Source organism: Semicossyphus pulcher, unplaced genomic scaffold, assembly GCF_022749685.1.
Source record: "Semicossyphus pulcher isolate SPU_LCO1_2020_fin unplaced genomic scaffold, fSemPul1.0.p SCAF_23, whole genome shotgun sequence".
Classification (NCBI taxonomy): Eukaryota; Metazoa; Chordata; class Actinopteri; order Labriformes; family Labridae; genus Semicossyphus; species Semicossyphus pulcher.
In genome coordinates this window covers 12,129,165-12,138,114 of record NW_027211697.1, presented here as the reverse complement: position 1 = coordinate 12,138,114, position 8,950 = coordinate 12,129,165, and positions in this window count along the sequence as shown.

Genomic DNA, 8,950 nt, shown 5'->3' with positions numbered 1-8,950 from the left:
TTAACCTCAAAGTAAGAGCAGTCGGTCCCATGAGGGATCAAGCAGGACTGATGTAGAACGCCTCATTTAAAGGTTGCACTGGAGGTGTCTGAGTTGTTTATGTGTTCCTAGTGAGTCATATATTTATTACCTGACATGAATATGAATCACCTCATGATAATTGATTTGCTGTATGTGAATAATTGAACGCAGAGTAGGGCCTCTTGTATAACTCTCAGGTAATGATGAGCAGTGAGGCCGGCTGCCTTCAGGACAGCATAAATACTCCATGTTAGCTCGCTTAGCTTTCCTTGAACTGAGCCGCGAATGGTGAGACAGCTTCACCACTGCAATCACTGCAGATTGAGACGAATCACATTAGCTCCTGTAGGTTGAACTGGGCTTTCCTTTTTGGCTGACTGACTCTTAGGCCATGTTAAAGGGCAAAGTTTTTTGTCGTATGGTTGTTTCGTCCACACAGAACCGGCGTTTCAGGAGCCCGTATACGCTAATTTTTCTAAACTGCCTCCCAGAGTGGACAAATCCCTAAATGCCACCCTGGCGTTTCCGTGTGTACAGCCTATACGGATCTTTCTTGAATCGCGCCACCTCCATACGTCGCGCATGCGCTAACCCCACCACCACCACCACCGTCTTCTGCTTGTGTTTCTTTCTTGTTGTTATACATATACACATTTCTTCTTCTCCAGTTTGTTGTATTTGTGTGGCGGCGTTACAGCGCCACCCACGGGCCGGTTGTATATATTACAGCGGTTTCGTGGGGACACAAACATTTCCTGAGACGGCGCCGTGTTTACGGAAAACCTTTTCAAAACTAAGTCGGCTCCGTCTCCGTGTGGATATGGCCTTGATCTCTATAAACAGAGATCTGTAGAAGAAAGCAGAATCTGGAGGCAGGGGACGGGAGGGTAGATTCCCGTCCTCTGCCTGCTGCTGCACGTCGCCCCCCACTCTCTTCTCCCAACCATCAGCTATTCTATCAATAAAGTCAACAAAAAATGATCTTGAAAGGAACTTTTGGAATCCGTTTGGAGTAGCATTAGCATTAGTAGCAAACACTAGTACTGCAGGAAAACGGTCCGAGTGGAGAGCAAGAGGCCGAATGCATCGGCCGCAGTGCAGTCCCAGAACACATCAGCTATTGTGTGTCAACGACTTCGCATTCATTCATCTCTAAGAACAGACAGCTGCAGGTAAGTGCAGCTAACAGCCCGGACTTCCTCTCTCCACTCACACTGCCTTGTTGCTGCTCAAATAGTTGGTTGGACTGTACACAATGATCAGCGCGCAGAACAGGATGTCTTTGCCTGCTAATCCTTTATCCGAATAAATCACGGTCACACGCACGGAAACAGACAGATCGTGTCTGTGTTTATTCAGTGAGGAGACCGCATCGAACTTTTTAATACGGGACGAGATGACGAGTGGGGCGGCACGGGTCAGAGACAGATGATCCATAGTGTGATTATCTGTATTTATAATGTGATCCAGCAGTGAGCAGTTTATTATCATGCAGCGCAGTGACTGATCTGTGTGTTTCTCGGCTCTGCCCCTGACTTCGTAGCGTTGCGATCGGTTTCCGTATTTCCGTGAACATCCTCTCCGTCTTCACACGCTGTGACTGAGAAGAGCCGGAGGCGATCCACGCGTAGTTTATCAGAGTTATCATGCCGCGCGGGGAGGAGACAGACGTGAGGAGAGGCAGCAGATATGACGCAACTCTTTAGAGGGGCATCAGGCTTCATGATCAAAGTTTCATGGGATGCGAAGCCAGGGTTGCCAGGTCCGCGCTTTTTTCCAGCAACCTACGGCTGTTCAGTTTAGTTGGGAAGCCCCGGTTTAGTCCTCTAATATAATAAAGAATAAGCTTTTTTCAATGTAATTCTGGAACAAAATATAGTTTAGCATTTTGGCATAGATTGTGTTTTTCTTTGTTTGTTTTTTTGTTCAGACTTTATCACTAAAGAACATTGAGACCAGCAGACCTTCACTTCCTCTGCAGTCGTCAGGTTCTTAAGATTTGAAAGGTGCATACGTCTGTGGAGAGATGAAGTGTTTATACATGAGTCATAAAGCATATGTCAGGGAGAGATGATGAACTTTGCTAAGATCAGACAGCATCACCGGGCCCCTGGTTGGTGAAAACCACTAAATCTTTTCCAGTGATAACGAGTCATTTCTGGTCTTCTTCGATCTTCGATCTCGACTATCCTCGGAGCTGTAAAAGCACAAAACAAACAGGCTGAACTTACCTCATCAGTGTGGGCAATGGCAGCATGGCATGTTGTGGTTTGATCAATGACCAGTCTGTTGTTTTGTTTTCTAGATCGCCACGTTATCTCGAGATAATGGGCCAAATGAATCAATTATAACAGGAAAACCAGCCTTGTTTTCCCGAGATAGGGAGAAAAATAAGTTGAGATGTTGAGAAAACGACCAGAAATGACTCGTTATCACAAAAAAACGGAGTATATATAATGTATGGATGCATGTCCGCTAGGGGCTTCCGTACATATTCTAAGGCGAGCTAAGCAGCTGCTTTTCCGCTCTCTGCAAGTGTTGCGAGTAAACAGTAATCTACTATGGCTGAACAAATGACTACTACTATGGATGACTACAGATACAACTTCAAAAATAAGTGAAAATCCAAAGAAAAAAAAGCAAACTCGACGCTCAGATGAAGCAAACAGTCTAAAAAGGAAAGCGACCATCAGCGAGGAAAATCAAGAGTTACAACCAGAGCCAACCGTGGACGTCACACATGTTAGCTGTGTCCCATCCAGCGGCCGCAGCCTTCGAAGGCCGTATTTGAAGGCCGATTGAGTCACAGAAGTGCATCGAAGGCCGTCCCAATTCGAAGGCTCCTTCAGATGCGGCCGTCAAATACGTCCTCCATTTCCCCGGCCGCGAACGATCCATCGGGTGCATCCTTTCGCGGCCCACCGTATCCTGAAATGCATTGAATACACTTTAAAATGTAAAAGTTTTTGGTTTCAACTCAATCGAATAGCAAGCGTTACACATGTTTAAGAAAACGAAAGGGCCCTTGAAACACATTATCATTAAAATAGGAGGTTAACTTAAGCTATGTTAGTTATGCTAGCTAGTTAGCCTGCTAGCTACCTGTTGCTAGGCGACAGGGCAGCGTTTGGTGACGCAAGGATAGACCAGACCGTCTCATTTCAGTTCGGCTTTAACAGTCTACGCAGGCTATGAATGGAGCATCCTCCGTGGACCGCCTCCTTCGTAGGCTGCAGCCCCTGGATTGGGACACTGTGTGGATATCTGGGAAGTGTCCTCCCGCAATGACCGTTTATCGCCACAGGTGCCGCCAAAGAGAACGAAACTGAGATCTTCGAGATTACCACTCGTTACACGATTCAAACAACACATTTGTACGTATATGCCAAAACTGATTTGACAAACGATGCAAGAAACATGGATGAATATTCCAGTTAGTACATTAATTCACAGTGCAAACTTTTAATAGCTGGTTCGAGGCTACAGGTCTCTTCAGTGCAGCCTAATAATGTTTCTGCTCAGCTGGCAATCAAATTGAATGATTAATGGTTCTGCTGAGACAAATCACATGAAATGAATCATCCTTTCTGATTCTCTGATGAGCTGCCGCGTGCTTCATAATAATATTTCTTTGATAATGAGTCTCTCTTTGCTGCTGAAGGATTTAAAATAAGTGGAGAAAAAATAACAATTAGCTCTGCATAAGACTCAAGTTAACAACTGATGTGATTCAGACATGCTAGATCACACATAATAAAGAGTTATCAGTCAATCTCGTAATCAATCAAGATTACCTCTGATATATCATCTTCACTAATGTATGTGACTTAAAATCTATATTTCATGCATAATAAGTGAGTTCACTTCACAAGGTTATATTTTTTGATAAGGATATGAAAAAGTAAAGTGTCAGAGAGCATAAACATGGCTTCAGATTCAGTGTAATCCGTGAGGAAATCTGAGGGCAGCAGTGAACATTTATCGACAATGATGCTAAAGTCTGTGGAAACAATTCTTCCTATTTCAAACTCCCAGATGAGTTCTGGGACCCAGACCAAAAATCTGTCGCTAAACTGGATTACAAAAGGTCTGCTGCTGTCTCATAATATCACAACTGTAGGTGCTGTCTGCCAAATGTGTCTGTTTTGATACGAGGAAGGCCGCGGGAGATGCAGCGCGCCAACCTCCAGCTGCAGCAGGTCGGCTGCCGGGCACGGGACCCGGAGAAGCCTGATGGATGGAGGTTTGGCGGGGCGGGGGGGCTACAGGCCTGGCAGTGTCCAAACCCCAGGGACTGAGGAGGTTGAAATAAAACCTTCTGGATGTGTGAGGTCGCCAGATGCTGTCTGGACCAAATGTAATGCCACCTGGCTCAGCAAGAGCTAGCCAAGAGACAGGCAGCAGCCAGGCCTTTGTTACGGCATCCAGTCGGCTCCGCTCGCCGCGCACACGGCTGGATAACTTTCTTTATTTACTTCTCAGACAAACAGAGTAGTCACCAGTGACGCATAGCACTGAAACGGTCTCCTAATCTTGTTCAGTAATACTTCAAGTATCTAAGACTATCTCAGCTATGCAAGACCTCTCTGACTCTGCCTGATGTAGAACTTATGCAAGTCTTGCCACACAGCTTCCGAGGCTGTAAGTGCCACGTCATCACAAACAGGCCGCCAGCTTGTGGTGTGAGCTCCCAGCTCTCACATTCACAGGGAAAGGTCAACATCTTACCACAAAATATCCTTGTGTGGCTGCAGTAGTGTGGTCAGAAGAGTCTGCAGGGTACACATGTTTGTCTGTAAAACCTTTCTTCATCATGCTGTATGAGGTACGTTTGAGAAGTAATGACATGCAGCTGAGTCTGAGGTGAGAAGAATTCAGGGTCCTTGTAGTTCTCTTCTAAGTTTGTGCACAGACCCACCCAATGTGTGCAATATTGGTGCCATAATGTGACGAAAAATTCAAACAAGACGAGGTTTTAAACCTTGTATGTGGCTGACCGCATTAGGTCAATGTGTGCTTTTGTGGGCAATGTGTTACAAGGACTGTCCTTATGAAGCCGATGGCAACGTGTTTGAAAGATGGCGTGCACTGCAGACGTAGGTGAGGAGCAGCGGAGGAGCAGCCCCGCCTACTCCCCGAACAAAGTATCCAGAGCTGTATAGACGGAGAGTCGCTTCAGTGGAGGTCAAATATGCTCCATGATCGTCACTCAGTCAGTCAGTCAGTCACTTACAGACCCATGTGTAGGGCTGACCCCGGCCGTCATCCGAAAAATATCTGGATGTTAGCATTACGGTACTGACCCATACAGTTCATGCATAGTTGCATTCTTACTGTCATGTCTCCGCCACTTGCGTTCTTTGTATCTCCCTGTTTTCCCTTGTCTGTCTGTGTGTGTGTGTGTGTGTGTGTGTGGGCGTGTCTTTGTCCAGTGACTCCCTCCTGATTGCTGCTATTCAATTTCGGATCCCATCGTCCATAGTCTGACGATGATGTAGCCTCTGGGGACGACGGTGAACGTGCCGGGTGTGTAGCCAGCGGTTAGTGATAAGCGACTTCCAGTCAAGACTTCCTTTTCCGCGTGCTGCTTTGTTGCTGTGATTGACTTTAATTAACGGTTCATCAGTTTGCTGAAATCTCAACATCATGATGCAGATTAGTAAAAAGTACAAATGAAGCTTTGTCAGGTCTGTCCTCAAGAGGGGAAGAAAACTACTTTTAAAATGTTCGTTTGTTGAACGGAGGTCGGATCTGTCTGATGCATTTGAGGAATCTGGGAAATCTAAATGCTGAACAGCTTTCGTGACACAGCGTCAGGGGAATTTATCTGAAGTTACGTTTTAGATCTAGAACAGATTGTTAGCTGTTAGCATGCAGATGTCTTGCTCTCCACACGGACTGTTTGTCCTGCATACGCCACAGCCTGCTGATACGTGATTGGTCACTATTACTCGGACTACAAGCTTAGCATAAACGGAAACCAGAACACTTGCTGTCCCTAAAATCCACGTCCCTGCCTACAGAGGTTACTGCTCATTCAATCCAACTGCTCAAACCTGCCATCCTAGTCATCAACCCAACACCACCTACCCCAGTTTCTCATCGCCAGATCGTTGTTTCAGCTACTGTGGTGGACGACGGCTTAGGCGTATAACCAATTCTTTAATTCTTGTTCAGTTTTGGCTCTGTGTTACTTTTCATGATAACTCATCACATTCTCTCTGTGCCTTTAGGATCACCTCTCTCCCCATCTGCCTTCCTGACCGGCCGTCTGCCAAAACCTGCCTAAACGCACCTCCTCACCTTTGTTCCACTCCACCAGCCACGCTCACACCCTCGCCTTCCCTCTGCAACCTTCAGGACATTTTTCTCCCTTCTCCACCTCCCCATGTCCACGCTCTGCATCTGTGTCCTCGCTCACTGGTCGTAACAGGGAAGGCAGTCTCATAGTTTTACTTATGAACATCACCTTCCTGTTTCCTGTGTGATCTGAAAAATACAAAATCTTAAGAAAAAATAAATTAGATTTTTATTAAACAGAACTACTCCTGTATGATTATGTGCTAACTGCAAATAACTGCACAGAGTAAAGCTATTAAAGTGTTCAAACTTCGCCTCATTTTTATCTTTTAAAGAGAAATAAGAAGCACAGCCTGTAACAAAGATGTCAGCTGAACTCCGGCACAGATTTGTTTTTGCCCAGCAGATTTTGTTCAATGGAAATATATTCAAACACACTCTTGTATTCATGTATTTTCTCCTCACGCCTCAGCCAAGCTGCTGAGGGTCACACCGCGTGTAACAGAAAGTCAATGCAAGCTTGCATACATACATGCCTAAATACATCTTTTTTCCATTCTCCAGTGTTTTCATCGCTTTGGGCTGAGTCCACTGTTTCAGAGCTCTGTGAGATGTAAGCAGCACCTGTAGAGGTTTTGACGAAGGCTGGCAGTAAAATGAAATTGAGGAAGACGGATTGTTGCATGACCTTGTCATGTTTCTGAGCAGACCGATTTTCGAGCAGCGCAGATCTGGCTCAGTGTTTCTGTCTTGTGCCAAATGCCGGATACTTAACTTGTTCAAATGGTTTTATGGGCAGCGCCCGCCAGAGCTGGGAGCTGAAGAAACCTGTAAGCCACCCCTAGAGTCTCCATTCATCCTAAAGAAAGAGGCGTCTACTGTCAAATGAAATGCTTAGACAAGTTGAAGTTTTCTATCCTGTGAATATTGAATTCTACTCAGTTGTTGACAATGAATTCATAGCTTTAAGTCTCCCTCCAAAAGTGCTTGTACATATATGCATGAGTTATACGCAGGTGTAAACAGGAGGAAATATGTGAACAGGCTGCAAGCAGTAAATCACCACATATATAATAAGGTGCAGCCAGTGCAGTAGAATATATCTGTACAGTGACAGGGATTCTAATGTAAGTATGGTAGCATTATAAAGTACTCTGTAAAACCTTATAAGTTAGTTGAACTAAAACCATTTGAGGAAATCACCGTTACCGTAGGCTGCTAGCCACCGCTAGCTACCGCACCGGTAACATCTTTGAGTTACTGCTCATTTATTGGGATTAGTTGCGTCAAATTTCTTTGAGGATTGAGTTCAATTAACTTACTTCTTTTATTAGTATAGACTGTTAGGTTTTACAGTGTATAGACATCTATGTAAAAATACAATTCATGGAAATATCTGGAGAGCTAGTCAGCCGTATTAAGACCTGCAGGATGAAGCTCAAGAGTCTGCTGGCCAGCAGAGGAAGAACAGAAGTGGTTGGGATGATTGAAGGTGAACAAACGATAATCAGTTTTTGTTTTCACCTTGAGGGTCCATTTATTAACCTTCTGTCTAAATTATTTTTATCACCTAGAGGTGCTGATTTCAATCAAAGGAAGCATTGAAGTATGAGAGAACAACATACGGTCATGGTGAGAGCCAAGGTTATTCTGATCTGTAGCCTTGGAAGTTTCTGTGATTATCTGCGGGCCGTGATGGTATTCAGTACAACATCGCTCCCTCTCATGTGATAATAAAGGGCACATATTTTAGCAATTCAATTAATTTTCTTTTATTGTAATGTGTTTTTGAATCACGTTCGTTGTAAACATATTTTAATTAGAATTTTTTGGAGCCTCTCCTTTCTCCTGAAACGAACAAGCTGTTTTGCCATTCAAAGGTCAGACCTTAGCCACAATTGGCTGACAGTATTTGGAGTGGCCGCGTAGCCCCTCCCCCACGTGTGCGTTCCCACATGACGGAGCGGCTGCACCGCACTGTCACGCCAAAGATGTAGAAAACATGGCTGCTCTAGGATCCGCTATTCAGCCTTACGAGCCAGAATCGCGAGGAGGTGTCAGAATGGTAAGCTGAAGTCTTGAAAATTTCTTGACTACAAGCTCGTGCAAGAAGGCAGCCTGAGGTGAACGACAGCGAATGACGATTGGTCAATTTCAGCGAAAGCAAGGTTCTACGTAGAAACCTGCAGCTGTTCTAAACGGCCCATTTCAGAGTCGACCTTTTTAAAAATGTCATTCAGGAAAAACACGGAATTATGCAGTTTTCACTTTTTCCATTGTGAACGATAAACACCCAAAAATGTGAAACTCATGCATGTGCACCCCTGCAACATCCGTTCACATGATATGGCCCCTTTAAGTCTCACACGCGTAGCAACAGTAACTACAGGGGGCGGGGTACCAAATCATCCGTCATCACCTCCCCTCGCTGCCACACGATGGCTCTGCAGCACGTTGTGTTGGTCAAAACTCGGATTAGCAGAATTATATCATTTAATAACCAACATCACTAAAACCAATTTTTTAACGGACTCCACCACGCAGTAAAACCGTGCAACAGTTACAGGAAGTAACAACACTGCCACTCTGGAGCTGACTCTGATGCTAATTAACCAACCTGTGCCGGATA